General features: G+C 55.4%; 1 protein-coding gene across 2 annotated transcripts in view; it reads right to left on the reverse strand.

Moving 5' to 3' along the window:
* Positions 1-15,818, reverse strand: part of FAM53B (family with sequence similarity 53 member B) — a 116,276-nt gene that overhangs the window by 78,607 nt on the left and 21,851 nt on the right. The window lies entirely within an intron of this gene.

The following is a 15,818-nucleotide window of genomic DNA, read 5'->3' on the forward strand; positions in this document are numbered from 1 at the left end:
AAAAGAAGGACAAAGGGGTTCAGGGCTGGGGAAGACGAGGGCCCCCAGAGCGCCACCCACTTCTCTGCATGCTGGGACCCTGCTGGGAAACGGAACGCTGAAGGAGATGCCCTCCTGGGAGGGCCACGAAGGCCAGCGTCGCCTTCCCGGGGGAGAGCCTCACCCCCCATGCTGGCCTTGGGGAGTCCCTAAAGGCAACCCCCTGGTGGGCCCGACAGTGAATCTCAGATCAGCCTCATGGCACCTTTAAGAAGATCCCCTGGTGGTCTGGGCCACTCACACTCTGCTGTCCCCAAAGCGTGCTGAGTTATGAGGCCTCTTACGATGAGCTGCTCTAAGGACAGCGCAAGGTCGGCGAGGCTAGACGTGCACCCACCCTGCAGTCAAAGCCCGAGGAGCGGCCTTCGGGCAGCCAGCAAGGTGGCCGCTGCTCCGCACCCGGGTCTGAAGAGCAGCTCCTGGAAGGACGAGGAGGGCCCACGGAAAGACACAGACCCCCAGGCCCCAGAAGCACCGCTGTTCCACATGACACATCTGCCACACTGTCCCCTTCCTCCGAACGAGCCAAACCGAGTCATGGCCTTGCAGCACCTAGGCCCCCCGCCGAGCTGCCAGCAGTGGCGGGACCCTCTGGTAGCCTCGTGCCACTCAGCCCTGAGTATCTCCCACCAAGCAAACGCCCAGAGCGGGGCCTTGGCTGCAGGGTGGGACAACCACTCCTTACAAATTAATTCCTCTGATCCTATCTCCATCCCTCCCATCGGCGGCGGTTTCACCTTCAGAGAAGTCCCCTCGATCCAAGGGCCCTGAGGATCCCCATCAGAGAGGACAAAGCAATGATGACAACAGTCACAAATAACCAGTAACTGAAAACAAACTGGTCGGTGCTGGAAAACGGTGTAGAATCTGCTGCTCTGCGTAAAAATGAACTGCCCCCTGGCATCTACTTGCCGTCCCGACTGTAAATCATATTTTCCTGTTTACTTCGATTAGACTTTACAGTGGGTGTTATTGAAATTGCTCCATCGCGGGCCAGCTGGCAAACGCAGGAAAATTACCTTCGACTGTTCTTCGAAAACAAGGTTCATCCAAAGTGCAGAAGCAGGAAGGGGAGGAGGGAAATCAATACGTTTGCAAAGGGCTGCCTGTTGGGGAGAGCAGCCGGGTAGAGCCCATGGGGCCCCAGGTCGCACTGGGGGACGTGATGCGGCGTTTCAGAGCCACGTGCCAATCTAGAGGTGACATGTTCGGACCAAAGGCAAAGAATTTCAGATTGCTCCTCCAAGCCTGGCCAGAAAGCCAAGCCAGGAATGCCTGCCAGCCCCCTGGACGCTGGGCTTGGGAGCGGCCGGACTCTCCCCTCAAAGGGACCCTTTGTGCCACTGGGACGGGGGCGAGGCCTGATGGCAGCCGCCTTCTCTCTGGGTGCAACCCCGATTTGGTTCTGGGCAGCCACCCATTGTCCCCAAGGCTGGGGGTGCTCTGCCCTCCCCCCTCTCTCCTCCCCAACAAGGCAGGAGGGTTCGGTGGTTACAAACTCAGGTCCCAAGTCGAGGGCACCTGAGTTGGAACCCCTGCTCTGGAATGTATTGTCTGGGTGACCTGCTTGCCAAGTCACTTACTTTTGAGCCTTGGTTTCCTTTGTCACAGAATAGGGACAACAGGCTTGCCTAATAGGACGACTGTCTCATAAGAAAACAGAGCTCCAGCCCTTTGCTCAGTGAGAAGCCCTCGCTCGTTTGAAGAACCGCTCCATAAACACTAGCTCCTGTCCCTAGTTTCATGGGGGAGAGAGACTGTGGGTCCCGACCCTTTCTCAGCCTTGGACACCCAAGCATCTGCCCTGTCAACATGTCTTTTAAAGGGAAAGCCCATCAAAACTTCAAAGCTAGAGTCCACCAGGAGGGAACTGGCTCAATCACAGCCCCTCCCTCTGGTGAAACAGTAGGCGGCCAGGAAGAAGGATGCTGTGGAAGTCTATCGCCATGGAAACACGTTAGCCCATCTGAGGCAGCCGCTGGGCACCAAGCACGAAGCTGGTCAGTGGAGGTGGGGCAGGCGTCCTGGCTCCTTACAGCTCTGCCCCCGCCCGGAGCCCCTACAAAAGGCCAGGGCAACATGACTCTCTGCCCCCAGGAGTCACGGGAAGGGAGTACCATGCACGCAGGCACCACGGCACCGAAGGCAGACAGGAGGAGGGGGCGCTGGGGCTGAGTGGGAAACAGACCCCTCCGCTCGGGGGGCCAGCGACACCAGCACTGCCTGTAAGAGCCCAGGAGTGGGGACAACCTCGATGGCCAGGAGCAGGCGGCTGCTTACAGAAATCATGATGCAGCCATGTCAACAAATGCCATGTCACCTTCACCACAGCCTTAACGCATCAATTCTAACGGCACAGATATGACAAACTCTCCAAGAGAAACGAAAACAGCAAGAATGAAAACAGTGAGAAGCAGAGAGCAATGTGGTCCCACGACCACGTGGTCCTGGAGTGGGAGACGGTACTTTGATGGGACAGCCTTACACACGCACGTGCTGTTTCGTCCAGTGCATAGAACACCATTTTAATTAAAAAGAAAAGAGGCAAGATTTCAACAGGAAGAGAGGAGGCACTTGGGAAGAGGGAAACTTCTGGTGGCCTGGCCCGTGTGGGTGGTGGGAGACGGTGGGCACACTGGTGGTGGGCGCTTTGGGTATGTGGAGAGAGAGGAGCAGGAGGATAAGGGGCTGAAAGACAGATCCACACCAGAGGGAAGGCTCTGAATGCCAGACAGAAGGGACGTTACCACGAGGCCATAGGAGGCTCCCCAGGGGGCTGGAAGTTGGCTGAGTTGATCTGTTCCAAGTGATTCTTCCTAAACACTCTGCAACACCCAGCACTGTGCCTTCTTTTCTTTTCTTTTCTTTTCTTTTCTTTCTTTCTTTTCTTTTTGTTTTAGGGCTGTACCTGCAGCATATGGAAATTCCCAGGCTAGGGGTCAAATTGGAGCTGCAGCTGCTGGCCTACGCCACAGCCACAGCCACGCCAGATCAGAGCCACCTCTGCAACCTACACCACAGCTCATGACAACACTGGATCCTTAACCCTCTGAGTGAGGCCAGGGATGGAACCTGCGTCCTCATGGATACTATTCGGGTTCCTTGCCACTGAGCCACAACAGGAACTCCCCAGCACTGCGCCTTGAGTATAGTGAGAGGGCCACATGTTTCCGGAATTAGGCTAAATCGTAGCAACATCTGAAATGATCTGGAGCATATTCTCAGACCCTGTGAGGCAAATCCAGACCAGCAGAGCCTGGCACGATCTGGAATTCCTTGGGATTCCTCTGATCTGTGGCATGGGCCTGGCCAAGCTCCCTGGGGAAAGCCAGGGCCCATGGAGACTCAAAGCCCAGTCTGAGAGCAGCACCAGGGAGCAGCCAGCAAGTGGGGCTTTGAGAGACCACTGGGTACATAGCTCAGACCAAGGTAAACAAGAGGTGCCCCAGAGCCCACAGGTGACAAGGCAAAGGCCTCCTGAGGCCACCTCGGGGCACAGACCCAACCCTGGCCTGGGGTGGGTCACCTCTTAACCCACATTAAGAGCAGCTTCAACTACCGAGCATCTACTGTGAACCCGGGGCTTTAAACACATCAGTTACATGACAGGTGTAACTTGTAACAGTTTACAGACAGATGAAGCAACTCACCCTGGTGCTTCCCACCACAGCCCACCTGCTGCGTGGCCCCCACCCCACCCGCCTCTCCATCCCAAACGCATCCTTCAAAGTCCTGTCGAGCAACCACCATGCCACCCAGCCAGCGCGCTCCTTGGCATTCATCCCAGAGAAAGGCAAGCTTAACGTTCACACAAAAACCCGCACACGAATGTTCATGACAGCTTTATTCATAACAGCCCAAAGCAGGAAACAACCCCGATGTCCTTCAACGGGTGACTCGCTAAACAGACTGCAGAAGAGGCAAACCATGAAACCCACACACGGCACCGAAAAGTGACGAACTTACTGATACCGGTGTGGACGGATCTCCAGGGAATTATGCTCCATGAAAAATCCCAATCCCCACAGGTTAACACTGCATGATTCCACTTACATCACATTCTTTAAATGGAAAAAGTATATACACAGAGGGGTTTGAGACGTGGGAGCCGGAGGGAGGCGGGTGTGGTCATGAAGAGGCAGCAGGAGGGATCCCTGTGCGGACGAGACGCTGTCTCCCCAGCATCAGTGTCAGTTTCCTGCTTGTGGATGTGCACTATAGCTTTGCAACATGCTTCTGTTGGGGAAACAGTACATGGGACACAGGACTTCTATTACTTCTTACAACTATATGTCAGTTAACAGTGACGTGGTCAGACGTGGCTGGGATCTGCAGCTCTGATTTGACCCCTGGCCTGGGAACTTCCATATGCTGCAGGCGCAGCCCTAAAAAGACAAAAACCAAAAACCAAAAGGGCACAGCCCAGAGAAGGCGCCAGACCTTGGTGCCCGCTCCCCTGGGCACAAGTAGCCGCCGTGGTCAGCACGTCTGCTGACATCATCCTGGCACATCTGCAGTCCCCCTGGTCTGGGAAACCCCGTCTGGTCACTTCCCTGGCCCTGCAGTTACTTCCCAATCAGCACTCACAGTAGACAGGGGGCCTGGCACCCCACCTTCCCGCACACCTGCACCCTCCCCCGCTTCTGCCAGAGGAGGGCTCGCAGGGCTCTCCCCTCCGCAGGTGATCAGCCAACTCAAGGGACCTGCTCAGTCTGGCTGCCACCCCGGGAGCCTTCACGCAGTGACTCACCTTCCCCTGGCTTCCCATCAGGAAAGTAAAGGGCAAAGTCAGACCTTCTACTGACCAGTGACTCCAATTCTCCCACCATCCTCACGTCCCCAGGGTGCAGACATGGTGGCAGAGGGCCCTGCCTTCGGCCCAAGCCCCGCCCCTGCCCCCCGCCGCAGGCATCTACCCAGGACAGCGCAGCACTGAGCCCAGAGCCAGGCCTGCAGGTGGGAGGGGACTCGCAGACGATCGACGCCAAGGGACACTGCCCACAGCCAGAAAGAGGCCCCGCCCCCCCAGAGCGACCTCCACCCCCTTGCGCCCCCTCACACCCGAGCTCCCATCTTCCTGAGCACCAGCTAAGGTCTGGGCTCTTCTCGTTTCATCTCCCGAATTCTCATGAATGGACCCTGCAGTCAGGAGTATTCCCATTTCCCAGATGAGGAGACTGAGGCTCCAAGAAAATAAATCAAGCATTTGCCCCAGTGAGCAAGATCTGAATCCGGGTCCACCTCCTCAGGATTCTGCAAGGGACAGGGGACAGGTTCCTTTCTCCCCGGAATCCTTCCCAGCTGGAAAGTCTCTTGCTTTTGTTCTGCAGTCTCCGAGGTGCCTTCACTGGTCTGCAACCCTTGAGCCCAGCTGTCTGATACCACCCTGGTCGAGACGCACAGCTTCTGGCAAATGGGACTCCTGCGTGGCCCACTAAGGGACTTTCTATATGCAAAGACCTTTTGTAAACTCGAAAATTCTACACAACTCTAAAGAAGATTACAGGGGGTAGCAATGCATGTTGAAGCGCTATCCCTTCAAAAGAATCTGACCACGCTGGAAACCACCCAGACAATTAAACGTTTCCTTCGTTTAATATCCTTATCCTGTGTTTACTACTTGTGCAAGTTAGTTTTATAGCAGAAGAATATCTCACCACCCCAAACACAGGACTCAGAGGAAAACCTAAACGTGACCTTGGCCGCTGACTGTGATTTTCCTGATGGCTCGAGCAAGTCATTCCTCCCCGAGCTTCCATTTCCCCCTCGCATTAAGCCAAGGAAGTGGGAGGGAGCCGGCAATGCTACAAGGTCCCCGGGGAGGCCACATGCCCTTTCAAAGGTTCCTAACTCCAGCTGCCGGTGTGACCACAGCAATCTGAGGGCAGGATCTAGAAGCAGAGGCGTGAACTTTGGGGAAGCACATCTTGCAGTGGGTCCCGCTGCCTTCTGCCAAATCCTGTGACAAAGCCAAAGAGGGTGCAGGGGAGAGATGAGGCCAGGGGTCGGCACTCAAGGCTCCTCTGCCCAGCGAAGGGAATTTAATCTGCCGAGGATGCCTCTGGCTTGCTGTTTGTGAGCTAAATCCTGCGAGTGTAAAGAATGAGGGTTAGGAGCTGCCTCGGAACTTTATCCAGAGCCCGTACTTGCCCAGACCGCGCTGATACTGGGGAGAGGGGGATCTGGGGTTTCCATAAGAGGACGCGCCCGGAGAATGTGTTTCCCAGACGGCGGCGGGACATTAAACTGACTTCCTCAGCCCAGGGTCCCAAGGCTTCAGGGCCTACTGACGGACACCCAATGAAAGACAGCTACGCCTTCACCGCGGGCCCTGCCCCGACAGAAAAAAGAGACGGAGGAAACCCCTGCAGTACTTGAACACAGGACATCTGCTCAACAGCCAACTTCGCTGATTTAAGGCAACGCCACAACTGAGGCAGCATCCAGAAAAAAATTGTTGCCATGTTCCTGGTATCCTCTTGGTCTGTATTTGCAGAAATAATGGATGATAGGAGTTTATCTTTTTTCCTTCTCTACGGCCACACCTGCAGCACACAAAAGCCCCCGGACCAGGGGGTCAAACTGGAGCTGCAGCCGCAGCCCACAATGGATCTGAGCCATACCTGGGATCCACACAGCAGCTTGCAGCAACGCCGGATCCCCAACCTGCTGAGCAGGGCCAGGGATCAAACCGGAATCCCCAGAGACAACGTCGGGTCCCCAGGGGGCTAAGTCACAACGGGAACGCCTACATCTTTTGACAGGGCATGAATAAAATCAGAACGGCCACAGCAGCAGCGCCAGGCCCAGGCTTACTGCATCCTGTATACCCTGCAAGTGGGCACGGCTGTTATTCCATTTTATAGAGGGACAAGCTGAGGCCCAGGCTCCAGGCCCCCAGCTGTGAAGGGTAAAACAAAGACTCATGCCACATCTGCTGAATTCCAAAGTCTTTGTCTTAACCAATAATGCTTCTACTCGGGGATCTGTAAATTTTGTCATAATTCTCCGGTATTTGATTTCTCAGTTAAACCGACCAAAACGCTGAAGCACAGACGCTAGGTTTGGCAAGACCTTCTCTATAAGGTCTTCCTAAGGTGCTCTGGACCACACCTCAAGCTCCTGGACTTAATGATGACCCGGCACTAGTGGTTCCTCGCAGGTGAGGGGTGGGGGCAAGAGGGTGTCTGGAGAGGGTAGGGGTGACATATAAAGGCAGTGCTGGAGTTCCTGTCGTGACACAGTGATTAACTGGAACCATGAGGTTGCGGGTTCGATCCCTGGCCTTGCTCAGTGGGTTGGGGATCCGGCGATGCTGTGGGCTGTGGTGCAGGTTGTAGGCGCAGTTCGGATCCCGTGTTGCTGTGGTAGGCCAGAGCAGCTACTGCTCCGGTTTGACCCCTAGCCCTGAGAACCTCCATATGCCATGGGAGCGGTCCAAGAAATAGCAAAAAGACCAAAAATAAGTAAGTAAATAAATAAATAAATAAATAAATAAATAAATAAATAAAGGCAGTGCTTCCCAGCCCTAACCGCACGGACAGGAAGCCGTGCCGGGTGCCATGCAGAGGTGAAGGGCCCTCCGGGGAGCCCAGGGGGTGATGCAGGCTCCCTGCCACATCAGCCAGCATCTGTGTCCCTCGTCCCCCCACCTCCCTGGGCCTCTGCCTCCTGCTGCCCCTCCCCCACAGCCCACCCTGCTCTTCTCTCCATTTCCGGGGTGTGCACGGGGAGCCCTCCCCTCCACAGGCATTGTCGGGGTGTGGAGCTGCCTCAGGCCTCCTCTGGTCTCAGCCCAGAACCTGCCACGGCAGGAACCCGATCAGTGTCTGATCAATAACACAACTGGGGACAAGCACTGGTCTCAGAGCCAGAAGTCACACTTCCACGCCCAGCTCAGCTCCAGATGAGGCTGTGGCACCCTGGGTGAGCCGAACGACTTCGCTAAGCTTTGTGCTACCAGGAAGTGATCCTTGTTCTGCCCTCGAGTGGCAAGTTAAGGAGGTAAAGTCTGTGAGGGGGGCACCTGAGGAGGTGCCAGGGGGCACCAGGTCCTCAGGTGAGCAGTTTCAAGCAGTCAGCAGGCCTGTACTAAGTGCTTGCAAACTGCTAAAAATGCTCATGTCTCCATAGCTACAGCACGAGCTACTGGGCAGGGGACATGCCTGGAAATCCTCCAAGCCCCTCACTGGGAGAAGGAGCTGCTGGACCATCAGGTCCATTATTTTTTTTCATTTTTTATTTTATTATTATTATTATTATTTTTGCTTTTTAGGGCCACACCTGTGGCATATGGAGTTTCCCAAGCTAGAGGTCAAATCAGAGCTGCAGCTGCTGGCTTATGCCACATCCACAGCAATGCAGGCTTCGAGCCACATCTGTGACCTACACCTCAGCTCATGGCAACTCGAGATCCTTAACCCACTGAGCGAGGCCAGGGATTGAACCCACATCCTCATGGATACTAGCTGGATTCATAACCTGCTAAGCCACAACAGAAACTCCCGAGATCCATTTTTTCTTTTTTTGGGGGGGGGCTGCACCCCTAAGTGCAGCATATGGAAGTTCCCAGGCCAGGGGTCTAATCGGAGCTACAGGTGCCGGCCTGCACCACAGCTCATGGCAATGCAAGATCCTTAACCCACTGAGCGAGGCCAGGGATCGAACCCGAAACCTCATGGTTCCTGGTCAGATTTGTTTCCGCTGCGCCATGACGGGAACTCCCCGAGATCCATTATTGAGTCTCATGCTCCCCTGTGTGCCCTCTTGCCTGTGACAGGTGAGGGGCTAGGCCCAGAGAGGCAGTACGACCAGGCTAAACCACACGGCAGACGTGGTGAGGGACGTAACACTTTCTTGCTGCAAGAATAAAGCACCTGCTGTCCTTAGAGGGCACGCCCGCCCCACCCCTGCCCCTGGCCCCAGACTAAGGTGTGTCTTTCAATTACTGGGATGAATACACATCCCCTGAACAAGACCTTCAGGCGATCAAAGGCCTCGGAAGGCCCCTGCTCAGGGAAGGACTGGTGGTCCCCTTACCGGCTAGAAAGGGACCCACTCCCGAACCCTGGGCTGGACAAAGAGGCCGGGGCTCCCTTAGGAAGCCGTCCTAATGGAGGGAAAGCAAAGCAAAACAAAACTGTAGGATGAGCTGTTGAACCAAAGTGGGACTCTGTTCTCTGGGACTCGACACAGTCACTCTCACAGCGTCAGGGGGATTTTCTGGGGCTTTTTAAGCAAGTGACATTTCGAGAGGAGGGGGAGGAAGGGCATTATTCAGGGACACGAAAGTGTTGAGACCCAGAGCCAAAACAAATCTGAACCTGGGAACGAGACAGCCTGTGCTGCTTCTTGAAACTGAAGCCAGCGGCACGCCTGACCTGTCGAGAGCTCATTCATCAGTGAGACGTAGCTGATGGCGCCTTTCCCACCGGTGCCTGCAACTCCTGCTACCGCTCCAGCCATCCCCCCCCAAACCCACGAGAGAAGAGGCCCACGGACTAGAACCTGCCTCGCGAACTCAAAAGGAAGGAAATGAAGGCTGAGCGGCGGGGAGGGGGGCGGGGGGGAGAAGAAGCATCACTTACTGAACGAGCACAGACTACCGCCTTCTCCTCCAGACCAGAGAACAGAGCAGGTGAGGCACCCCAGGGCCCCAAGATAAACTACTGCGACGTTAAGCCACTTAGCCTAAGGCGACCCTGACCTACTCCTCGCACAGACCTCGTTACGGATCCAGCGAATTTAACCAACCAGGAGGATTAAAAACCAAATGAGAAGGGCTAAAAAGATAAATAAATACATACATTAAACAAAAAGAAAAATGGAGAAGCCCGAACAAGAAGGAGTGCAGCCTGTGTAAAGACTGGATCTCAGGAAGCAGGAGACCCGGCCCTGCCACCGAGCAGCCCTGGCCCGTTTGCCAAGTCACTTCCCCTTCCTGGCCTCAGCTCCTCACCTGACAGGGAAAGGCTGGGCCAGATGGGCTCTGCCTCTGCCTTGCGAGCATCCACGGGCCGCACGGCCACCCGTGTGCTTCAGCCAGACGGTGCGGCCTCGCTGAGCCTCAGATCCCTCACCTGGGACCTGCCGCGGGAACCCCAGTGAGCGCCAGACTCAGCAAAGATCTGAAGGTGCCATGGGGGCCGGGAGAGGACCACACGGGCAGATGACGCCTCCCAGTCCCACTCAGGCCTGACCTGTACTGTTCCAGGTCCCAGGACACCGGACAAGAGCAAAGGCCAAATTCTCCCGGGGCCGCCATCCCGAGCCTCAGCCATGACCTTCCATGCGGCCAAGTGGGGGACAGGCACATGTGCCCACGTCCTCTCGGGACAGGTAACGCCTGGGTGGCCCCCCCTTTCCTTCTATGGTGCAAACGGGGGTGTTGGCACACGTGCATTTTCCAAGCTCAGGCCTTAAGGGCGCAGGGCCACCTTGCGGCGTCTTGCAGGGACATGAACACCCTTCAGAATTAAGGAGTTTCTTGCAAGGCCAGGCGCTTAGTCGCAGTCTGCACACCTTCGACTCCGACCTCCCACCACAAGAGTATCCCCTTCCTTTCCAGGACGTTTAGGGACCCTTAGGGCCCAGGGACAGCGACATTCTCTCCCCCCTGCAGGGTGATCCAGCCCCAGCCCAGGCCACACGCACGCTTTCATGCCAGCGTGGCCCAGAAACTCCTTGTGTGGGGAGAAGCAATACTGTTCCACCCGGTCCAGCCACGCTCCAGCCCTGCTCCCAGAGCCCCCAGGCCAGCGCACAGGACCAGCGCAATCTCTCAGCAGCTGGCACTGGGGACACAGCTGGGAGGGCAGCCATCCCTTTACCTCGGGGATCTGGGGGCAGGTGGCCCAACACGGCAGCGCAGGCCTCACCCTGGAACACTGGAGGTGCCGCGGGAGGGGACCAGGAGCGCTATTAGCCCTGTTGGGGATGTGAGAACCAGGCTGCTCATCTGCCACCCACTCAGAGGTCACAGCCTGGCCTCCTCTCACAGACCAGGGCTTCACCCCCCTGATCCGTCCGAGTCACATGTACCAACTGATTTGACAGGGGCCGGGCTAGAAATTAATCAGCCGGGGTTAACCAATCTACACCGAGGCTTCCGCCCTCTCCCCCAACCCCGTTTACACCGCCAGCTCGGCCGCACGGGCACGAACGTCGTCACTGGCCAAAACAAAACCCTCAGAGAGGCCCGGCGGCAGGAGAGGTCCGATGTAGCGACAGGCACACCCTGACTCCGCGGCACCTCTCTCTCGCATTCCCCAAGCCGCCTCCCCGGTTCTTCCCAGGGGGCTTATGAAGAGTGGGACAAGCTCCAAGACGGCTCTGACACGAGCTGCAGCACAGTCACTGCGTGTGACAGCAGCCACCTGCCTGCAGAAGAGCCACAGCAGCACCGGGCTGCTGAATCCTCAGGACAAAGGGGCTGCAGTCAGAAGGGCTTCCCTGAGCTCCCAATTCAAAGCAAAGCCCAGGGATTCTGCCCTGAATTACTTGGAGTTGGTTGCCGAATGAACTGGAAGAAGCCTGGGGGAGCCACTGCCAACTGGGTCTTGAGCTAATGCTTTACTTTCTGGTGGGGCCCCTCCTTTGCAAAGCTGTCCCCACTTCCTTCCCGCACTCGGGAAGGACGGCCCAGCCGTATTCAGAGCAAAGCCTCCAGGGGCTCAGAAAGGAAATGACATAGCCAACCAGACTCAAGCCCTGCTGACTCTTCCAGAACCTTCCATGACAGCTCTAAGGGAGACTCAAAGAGCCTGACGGAGTTAACCCGGCTTTCCAGGGTAGGCAGCTCATCTTCCTCATCAGAGACAGCGCGGCCCCGGAAGAAGAGGCAGGTCATGCACTGTTTGTCCACGACACTCCCGGAATGTGCCAGCAGCTGCCCTAGTTGTCACGTTACTGTCATTGGCCCCTAGTGGAGCCAGCAGAACCGGGTTCTGGTGCAGGCTTATCTTGCCCTCAGGAAGCTCATTGCACTAAGCAGTAACACTCTGCAGCCAGGCCTCGGGGCACCTCCCAATCCCACCAGCGGGCTGGCCTTCACCTCAAGGGGAAGGGGCTTCGCACTGGCCAGGAAGTTGGCCTGGAAGAGTTACCACGTGCACGAGAGCAGGAAGCTACACATGGAATGGGTACCACCAGCCTCCTTGGCCAGAAGCAAGCCAGGGGAGGTGGGCATCAGATATCAGTGTTCTCAGAGGTAAAAATAACACCAAAGGTTTTTTTTAAAAAAAAAGCTCTCAGACCAGAGTTCCCACTGCGGCCCCAAGGGTTAAGGACGTGTCTCCATGAGGATACAGGTTCCACCCCTGGCCTCGCCCAGTGGGTGAAGGATCTGACATTGCCCTGAGCTGCGGTGTAGGTCGCAGATGCGTTGCTGTGGCTGTGGCGTAGGCTGGCAGCTGCAGCTCCAACTTATCCCCTACCTAGCCTGGGAACCTCCATATTCTACAGGTGCAGCCCTAAAAAGAAAAAAATATGCAAACAAACAAAGACTAAATAAGGGGACAAGATCAGGATGGATGAACATTAACAGAGGTCAAAGGGCAGCATTTGGACACCAAAACCAAGTTCCAGGCGCTCTCAGTGAATGGTCGCCAGCAGGCTGTCCTTCCCGCAAAGTCTGATGGGACCGGAGTTGTGCTCATTCACTCAACAAGTGCTCATCAAGTGATTACCTTGTGCCTGCAAGGGTGACGACAGGGCCATCACTTCCTCTGCCCAAGGGAGTACAAATTATTAACTGATGCATGAATGAAATAAAAGTGAAATAAAATAAAGCAAATAGGAGGCAGAGTGCACTTTAAAAGACAAATACCGCGATAACATACCCGGGCCTTGTAAAGTTTACGGAGTGGGTGCAAAGTCAGGTTGGAGTTTTCCTCTCCCACCCCCTGCTGGGTTCTCTTCCTGGGCAGATCACACCAATTATCAATAAATTCACAAAACATTTGCTGGAGCCATGAGGTTCATGAAGCACAAAGCCCGCCAAGTGCCCAGAAGGGGCACTCACACCCACTAGGCCCCAGCAGACAGGTCTGGCAAAGCCGCTCCCCAGGCTGCTTCTCAGCTCCTGGTCTGGCCTTGCCTGGCCACTGTGAGTGGCAGGAGGGTCTGAGTCTGGTCCAGGTGCCCAAGGGACAGTCCCTCTGAGCAATGCTGACCACACCCCTGAGTGAATGAGTGGCATTTCCTGAGCCCACAGGGGGTCCCCTTAAGCAGAGGGGTCTGTGCTGCTGTTGGAAATCAACAGAATAAAACAGTTTTTCCTCCAAACTCTCAGCAGCACCCGATTTTAAAGTTACCTGCCTTCTACAAAGAGGAAGAAATCAACTCCTGGAGAGAGGCGGCCAAGACACAATGTGGGTAAAGGTCTCTGTGCCATCCTGCTGTCATCCCGGCGGCTCTCCCCTGGGACTGCATGCGCCTCAGATGCCAAATGAATCTGCCCTACAGACAGTCCTGCTCGTGTGCACAAAACATGCACCCTACAAACAGCTAAGATCGGAAGCAACTTCACTGCCTAACAGTAAGGACAGGATAAACAGATGCCCAGATATCCATGCAAAGGACAAAATACAGCTTTTTAAGATGCCATATGGACTTTCTGCTGTAGCACAGTGGGTTAAGGATCTGACTGCAGTGGACTGGGCCGCTGTGGAGGTTTGATCTCTGGCCTGGTGCAGTGAGGTAAGGGTCCGGCGTTGCCACAGCTGCAACGTCCCTGGGAACTTCCAGGTGCTGCAGTTGCAGCAAAAAAAAAACAAAAACAAAAACCGACAACAACAACAACAATAAAAAAAAACTCACTCTGTACCAACAGGAAACCATCTTCCAGTCTAGTGTTAAGGGAAAAAGCAAAGACAGACCGTGGACAGAGTAAGCTCCTATTTGGGCAAGACAAAATACATGTAAAAATAATACAGAAGTCTCTGGAAGGGTACAAAAGAGATTTAGCGTCAGGGTCTTCAGGGAGAGGAAGTGGGTGGCTGAGAACGCTGGGAGAGGAGACTCTTTGAGGAAAAGCATTTTGCACGTTTTGAATTTTGGAGGTATGACCGATGCAAAAAATATGTAAATGTTTACAATAGAAATGACATATAGGCTTATATATGTTTGCACATGAATGGAATATCCCTGGGAAAATAAAAAAGAAAACAGCAACAAGAGCTCTTTTACAGAAAGGAGAGCTGTAGCAGGGACAAGGATAAGGGAAGAGTTATTTTTCACAGTTGAATTATTATTTTTTCTTTTTTGGCTGTACCCATGGCATATGCAAGTTCCCAGGCCAGGAACTGCCTAGGTCACAGCTGCAGCAATGCCAGATCCTTAACCCACCCAGCCACAGCGGGAACTCCTTTCACAGCTGAATTTGTACCAATTGCCTCTTCTTGAAAATTAATTTACACACACGCACCTGCACGTGCACATGCACTCACGTTGCCTGTAGTTCCCAAATGCACCATGCGGTTCCGTGTGTCCAGACCTTTGCTCGTGCTGGGCCCTGTGGCTAGAACTTGCTCCCTGCTTCTCCCTGCTCCTCCCTCTGCCTCCTCAGCCTCCGGCTGAGCTAACCACCCTCAGCTCTTAGCTCAGGTGTCTCCTCCTCCAGGAAGGCCTCACCCACACCACAGAGCACAAATCAAAGGAGCATGAAATGAACTGGCAGTGTGTCCGTCTCCTCCACGGACTGTGAGCTTTGGGAGGGCATGAACCCGACCACGGTCCCCAGTCCCAGGACCTGGCACGAAGAGCGGCTCAGGGAATGTGTGCTGAACCAAAGAAAAGGCACTCGCTACATTAAGTCAGGTCGTGACTCCACTGATGCCAAAGGCTATTGAACCCTCTCTTGCCGGTGGGGTTTCCCACAGCTATCAAAACCATGCTGCTGACACTAATTCGAAGCATTACACCTCCTGATCCTCAGAGGGGCTGGCCTCAAAGCTGTCTGGGTTCCACAGCATCGGAGCAAAAGCAGAACCTGCAGTCGGTGCAAAATCACTGCGGCTGAAAACACGCACCCCCTGGAAACGCACAGACTCCTCAGAGGCTCCTCGGGCGAGCAGGCAGCCGGCTCTTGGCACAGCCAATCCTGGAAAAACCTCAGCCCAGGGCCCTTCCCTAAGGTTTTGACTTCCAAGTTCTGCTTGTAGGGCAGGCACCTGGCTGCTCTCGGGGCTTGCTGGGAGGCGGCACTTCCAGCGTCCCGACCTCTGCTGCACCCCCCGCCCCGGGCTGGTGTCCCCCTGAGAACAAGGTCCCAGCAGCCTGTATGATGGGTGAAGAGGGTCAAGGGGCAGGATCATCCCAGAGATGTCAACTGTGCGTGTGACGCTGTGCTGCCAAACAAAGGCTAGCTTATGAGGGGCTTTTTTTCTTATTTTTCTTTTTACGGCCACGCCTGAGGCATATGGAGTTTCCCAGCTCGGGTCGAACTGGAGCTGCAGCTGCCGGCCGACACCACAGCCCCAGCAACACTGGACCCGAGCCACACCTGCGACCTACATCACAGCTTGTGGCAACGCCAGATCCTTAACCCACTGAGCGAGGCCAGGGATCGAACCCATCTCCTCATGGACACTGTGTCAGGTTCTTAACCTGCTGGGCCACAAAGGAAACTCCCTGAGGGGCTTTACCTCAACAGGCAAGTCCTATGCACACACAGTGCCCCTTATCCCATTGTTACTTCCTCACGTACCAGAGCCCCCATCCCAAGTCCCAAACCACGCCCCCCCCAGGCGGGGGCTGGCTGTGCAGGGGACTGCGGTTAG

Source organism: Phacochoerus africanus, chromosome 15 (assembly GCF_016906955.1).
Source record: "Phacochoerus africanus isolate WHEZ1 chromosome 15, ROS_Pafr_v1, whole genome shotgun sequence".
Lineage (NCBI taxonomy): Eukaryota > Metazoa > Chordata > Mammalia > Artiodactyla > Suidae > Phacochoerus > Phacochoerus africanus.